This window comes from Rhincodon typus, unplaced genomic scaffold, assembly GCF_021869965.1.
Source record: "Rhincodon typus isolate 14 unplaced genomic scaffold, sRhiTyp1.1 hic_rhity00005580, whole genome shotgun sequence".
Lineage (NCBI taxonomy): Eukaryota > Metazoa > Chordata > Chondrichthyes > Orectolobiformes > Rhincodontidae > Rhincodon > Rhincodon typus.
Genome location: NW_025971218.1, coordinates 2,075 through 8,689, shown reverse-complemented (window position 1 = coordinate 8,689; position 6,615 = coordinate 2,075). Strand labels below are relative to the sequence as shown.

The window sequence follows — 6,615 nt, the reverse complement described above, 5'->3', positions numbered from 1 at the left end:
ACCCAGCAGAAACCCACGCAGATACAGGGAGAATGTGCAAGCTCCACACAGACCTGTGGTATTGCTGGATGCATTGGTGATGGTCTCGTGGTAAGCATAGCTGCCTTCCCCGCAGTTGACTTGGGTTCAATTCCCGGCCATCAGTGTTAATAGTACACTGGAATGAACTCCAGGATCAGGATCACAGAGACTGCTGGATTGCACTGATTGTTGACATCAAACAGAATGGAGAATAGGAGCTTTCCAATTGAGATGTTAGTTTGAGTAATAGGGCAGATGATTGGGGATGATCTCCATTTTGTTAGTTGCATCTTTGTTTTGATTTAATGCAGGTCCAAGCTGGGGCGACATCAGCTCAGGGAGAATAACCAATTGGCTTGTTCTCAAGAACCTCACGCCTCAGGTAAGCAAATCCATCTTATTCAGGCTGTGATTCAATAATCCATATGCATAGCAGCTCACTCCTCCTGCATACCTTCCACTGTAGTTAATTGAATCTTGACTGAGAACCTAAACTGTCTACCCTGATCCCTGACTCTCACCATTTTAAGAAATTGTAACGTCGTTGCCACTGGAAAGGACCAAGATTGTTTACATATTGTAAACTTCAGCAATTTTAAATTACAAGCAAATTAACCTGTCCAATCTTAATTCACTTTTCTCCATTTCCAAAGGCATCGAATTGTGCCGAGGAGCACGGGAATCCTCTGCAGCTTCCTTTTTTAAATGGCATTCACTGTATGTGATTGGAGACAGAGTCAACAGATCAATTTTATTGTCTTACTGGGATATTTTCCAGGTCACTGGATTACTGGAACCCTGGCTTGCTTAGATTGTTTCCTCTCTTCCAGCTTTTGCTGCTACAGCTAGCAACAGAGATTAAACAGAAGCTCGGTGGTTCAAGAGCATAACTTACTCGATTTTTTTTTTGAGCTGTATGAAGGTATTCAGAATGTGATAAAGATATAGCGCAATTTTAAATTTCTCCCCTCTTGATAATTGAGGTTCATAGTGTAATTGCCTATGAGTAACAACTGGTGTTTTATACATCGGGAGCTTCTGTTTAGCACTTTCTCAGTCTTGTCCATCAGGCAGTTATGGTGCATTCTAGGTAAGAGATCTCTTACTCCAAACTTCACCTTTCCAATTCCTTCACCTCTTTCCAATTCCTTCACCTTTTCATTGGCGGTCATACCTTCAACATCCTAGATTTTAAACTCTGAACTCTGTCCTTATAATCCTATCTCCAGTGAGCTTCTCCTTAAAACTTACCCTTTTGATCATGTTTTTGGTCACTGTCCTAATGTTGCCTTCTGTTAGTTGATGTTGAATTTTGAAATCATTTCCCGTGAAGCACCTTAGGATGTTTTATTGTATTAAATATGTTAAAGAAATGCTACAGGCCTGGATAAATCTTGCTGACTAGACTGTTGCTGTGTCTTTAACCTTCAGATTGATGGCTCTACTTTGCGTACACTGTGCATGCAGCACGGCCCACTAATAACATTCCACCTTAACCTACCCCATGGAAACGCTTTGGTCTGTTACAGTTCGAAGGAAGAGGCAGCCAAGGCACAGAAATCTCTACACATGTAAGTTGCACATGAGCTTTATTAATAATCTGGGGTGAAATCTTGCATTTTGCGGATACAGATATTATCGAATCCCCAAATGTGAAAGCAGGTCATTCAGCCTATTGAGCCCACACTGACCCGCCAAAGAGCATCCCATTCCTCAATCCCTGGACACTATGGGCAATCTAGCATGGCCAGTCCACCTAACCTGCACATCTTTGGAGCATAGGAGGAAACCGGAGCACCCAGAGGAAACCATTGCCTGAGGCCTGTATCGAACCCAGGACCCTGGTACTGTAAGGCAGCAGTGCTAACCACTGAGCCACTGGGAAGCGGCAGAAAAAGTGTCTCATGATGTAAGAATTTCGAAACTCCAAATAACCAAGCCATGGATGTGTGACAATAAAGTAGGAGCAAGTCCTGAGGCATTTTACTTTGCAAATATGTCACAGCAGTGCTGCATCATTCCGAAAACCAAGAAACTATTTGTAGTTTGTTTATTAGGTTCCAGGCTGCCTGCTGAGGCCTTAGTTGTTACTAGCTGCGACCATCTTTTTGAGGGAACGCAGCAGCCCTTTTATCTGATTGCCATCATCTCTGGGTCTGTCTGGGCCACTGTTAAATGGGGCTGCTCCTCGATGCAATGACTCTGACAGATGATTTGGGCCTTAGTGGGTAGGTCTCTCTGCTGCAGATTTTGGGCAGTATGTGGAACATGGAGAGGCTGCAAATCGGGAGGCTGGGTGTTAAGCTGCCCAAGTCCCAGACTGGAGCAAGTTTCACCAAAACAACACTAGTTGGGTCAGGTACTACAATAAACAACATTAAAATGAGACAATGCTAAACAGGGCAATTTTAAATAAAAACTGTGTTCTGGAAGATGTAGAAAGTTTTCATGACCGTTTCTGAGGCTAGTACATTATGGAAATAACGAAGGATAAAACTATTTCAAATCTAGTGTTGCATGATGAGGATTAATTAGTAATCTCAGAAAAAGATCAGGAGGGTAGATAGGGAATGTGGCAAAAATATAATTTAAACTCCATAATAAGTCTAAGTGTGAATACTCGAAAATGAAACAAGAAAAGGCCAGTTATGTGGATATGAGGGGAAAACTGACTAATTTTGTTTGGGTAAAGGAACAAAAAGTATGGTGGTATGTAACTCAGCCAGAAAAATCCATGAGTACCTCATTAGATAAGTCAAGGATAGTATTAGATTAAAAGAAGAGGCCTCTGATGTTGCACAGAACAGCCTGGGAAATGGGAGTTTTAGAGACCACCGAAAAATGATCAAAAAGTCGATAAGGGGATAAAGTAGAATAATGAGATTTAAAAGAGTAGAACAGTTATAAAAGATGTGAAGGGATGATCTGCTGGGGAAAGCCTACAAAGAGTCACCAGACTGTGGGCCACCTTGATTTTGTTTTTAATTTGTAAACTAGCCTAACTTATTACTGATGATAAATAGTTCTCTCTCCACTGTCTGTTTCAAAACCAGTTTCCCTTCACTTTCAAATCCAGCAGCCTTACCTCCTCCAGATCCAGCCCAGAACTTGTCTGTCCTCTGCAACCGTTGTATTGCCTCTGAACTACCTGTACCAAGTTGGGCCTTTGAACATGGTGCTTTCAAGGTCTCTGACGAAGATCCCTGCTTGAATCTTTTCCAGCCTGATTTATGTTTGCACAGACCTAAATCATCTAGATTAGTGCTACAAATTCTTTGTCATGATGATTAACTGATAATCTCCTCCTTGTCACCTCTTTACTGACTCTGGGGGAAAAAATGAAACATGATGCCAGTCCTACCTGACTAAAAATAACCAGTGCATTCCCAGCAATAAATTTTCTTCCCATTTCTATACACAAACCTCTGGAGTCTCCCCTAGGATATTTCGTTAGGCTTTTTCTACTGATGCTTTGACCACCTTTGTGCTATCACTTATTTGTCATGGTTAAGTTTTTTTTTCCAATTCCACACCAAGGAGATTTTTTTTAAAAATCCATAATCCATTTCTTTATGAAAATCTATCTTTACAAACCAAACTCATCTCTGCTGAATAACAAATAATACAATTCCTTCTCTTCCCCCCCCCCCCCCCCCACCCCCAACCACCATGGTTTGTTTCTTTACTTTCACATTGTTATATGAGGATAGGTTGTTAACTGCAATTGACTTTTTTTTCCCCCTTTGGTTTACAGGTGTGTTTTAGGGAACACTACCATTCTTGCTGAGTTTGCCAGTGAAGACGAGATTAATCGCTTCTTTGCACAAGGCCAGTCGCTGACCCCCTCTCTGGGCTGGCAATCTCTGGGATCCAGCCAGAACCGTATTGCATCCATTGACAGTTCCCACCCATTCTCAAATCGCAATGATCTCAATCACTGGAATGGTGCTGGGTTGTCAGGAACAGGTAGTGGAGACCTCCACGGCACTTCACTCTGGGGCACCCCCAATTATTCCACAAGCCTCTGGGGAACCCCAAGCAGCAATGACACGCGGGGAATTGGCAGCCCCTCCCCCATCAATGCTTTCCTCCCTGTTGACCACCTTGGAAGTGGAGAGTCCATCTGAACTTTACTCATGACTCAAACTGTGACCTCTACATGAAAAGCAGCACTAATTGGACTTTTCACCTACAGCGTGAGAGAAATGGGGGAAAAAGGGGTCACCTGTGGAAATGTTCCGTTCTGCACCTTTATTTCCACTTTCTTTTAGCCCAGAACATATCAGTTTTAATACTTGAATCATGCAGGCCAATAGTTAAAAATGTGAAAAAGTATATATTTATACTTCCAGATAGTGCTATCCATTTAAAAAGAAAAAAAAAACTGCTTCAAATGAGCTAGTTTGTGTGCACTCATCATGTTTGTTCCTTAAATTCCAAAACTTTGAGTTAGCTGATGGGAGTGTGAGCTGTTAATCTGCACTGAGTACTGTCTCCCTGTCCGATTGGCAATAGGGCGGGGTGGGGGGGAGAGGGTAGTTCAAGTGTAAATGTTTACTCAAGGATGTTCTTTTAGCAAGGAAAAAATGGACAAAGTGTGCTCTTTAATATGCCTTGACATGTACTTACCTTAATGTGGTATTGTAGAGCAAGGTCGTTATCATACTGACTTTGCAATTTCAAAAAGTATTGCACCAATCTGTTTCTTTTGAAAACGTTTTAATATGATAAAATGAAAACCTAAAGAATTTAATCTCTACAGTGTGACACTGTGGGCAGCAGCTGTGACTTGCAACCCCACCCTGCAAGCCAGGAGGGTACAGCACTTTCAATAGAGCTTTCATTTTTTTTTTTTGGAGGTGCCCTGGTCGTGCCCTCTTGTTTACAGACTTTCGAGGGGAAATGTTTACTCTTCCATCATTCATAAAAATGAAAAATAGAAAAAAAAATTAAAAAAATATTTAAAAAAAAAATTGCAGATGAAGATGTTCTATCTCTGGGAATATTGAACAGTGTTTTGACCATGTTCTTTTTTTTTCTATTCCTCTATATCCTGAAACAAGAGAGAGCATGGTTCTCAGGAAATAGTTCCCCCCTCCCCGCCTCCGACACAGTAGAAACTCCTGGTAGATTTGTGTAAGAAACCCCCAACTTTAGCACTGAATTAAACTGCTCTGTAAAAGTTACCTTTTTTTGCCAAGTTAAACTGCTTCAAGCTGGAGTTTCCAGTCATTGCTTTGAAATTGCTGTCTTTTTATAGTGAGTGAAGGTGACATGTTGTAGTATATATACTTTATTTTTTCCCTCCTTTATATTCCCATTATTGAGTGGCTAAATGTATTTTGCTATTGTGACTGTGTCCAATGACTGTTGTACTTAAAAAGAGAAACTGGCTGAGATCTGTAACTATGCATACTGTAACCAGCTCTGATGGTTTACAGAATCATATCGTTCATCTGTAAGAGGGTGTTTTTAATGTAAAAGTTGCATATGAGTCCTACAGAAAACAAATTACTTTACACTTTTTTTGTTTTTTTTTGCCACTAAATGTATTCATTTGTGCTTGTACAGAGAGCAGATAAACCAGGACACAATTTTAACACTGCAGACAATGCCACCATTTCATTGCCTTCATTATAACTGTCTGTTGGAAGATGCAAACAAGTCAGTGGCTTTTTAACTGTTTACAAATAGAATGTGATTGTAAAATGTATAATTTGGTTGTGTTGAATTATGAAGTTACTTCAAATATTAATAAATCATGACTTTTTTTGGCTGCTCAGCATTTATATCCCTTCAGTTCTGTTATTTCTGCACAATGGTTTTATCTGTAGTGGTTGTTTCCTTTTCTGGTGTTTCAATCCAAGTTCAAAGCTGTGCATGTTAAGTTCAAGAAACATGCATGCACCCTCTCAACCCACTGCCTCGTCGCCTGTATATGCAAAGCACAAGGGCTCGTTGTTCAGCACAGGTCAGAGTGCAGTTAGCAGATGGCATGTTGTTTTAATCTGTTGTTGTAGCCTGGTTCCACAGGAAGCTTGCACTCTCAGGAGTGACGTTAAAACTCCAAAGCCAAGTAGAAGGCTGATTGTTTTTGTGTGGGGCAGTACAATAACATGGAAAAAGATACTCTGGTGATTCGTGTACTGCTCCCAATCCAAGTAGGAAAATGTTCCTGACCTTCAGGAAAAGGATGACTTTCTGTATGTTTTCATGCTGTCCAGTTTTTTTCCAAGCTTACTAGTTCCATCCCTTCGCAATATGAACGAGGCCTCCTAGCTGTTAACTGCAAGAAAGAAGTGATGTGATTTTTATTGTGTAGAATCTGCAGCACACCGAAACAAAACCATTCAGACCAAATGATTAATGCAGGTGCTGACATGTCACAATCTTGCCCCATGCTTTCTCCCTCATATCACCTTTAAATGCAGCTAAGCATTAACCATTCTCTTAGTGAATTCCATATTTTCAGCAGTGTAAAGAAATTCCTCCTAAATTCTGTTCTATAATTTGTTATCATGTGATTAATACCCCTTTGCTCTTTTCTTTAGACGGATCCAAAATTAGCTAATGCCAGAAAGCTATTTGTGTGAC

General features: G+C 40.7%; 1 long non-coding RNA gene across 1 annotated transcript; it reads left to right on the top strand.

Moving 5' to 3' along the window:
* The first annotated feature begins 301 nt into the window (after nt 1-301).
* LOC125482078 lies at nt 302-6,301 on the top strand. The gene is made up of 3 exons (XR_007261545.1): nt 302-403; nt 1,453-1,592; nt 3,776-6,301. It is a non-coding gene; the product is annotated as an uncharacterized LOC125482078 (long non-coding RNA).
* Nucleotides 6,302-6,615: the final 314 nt, after the last annotated feature.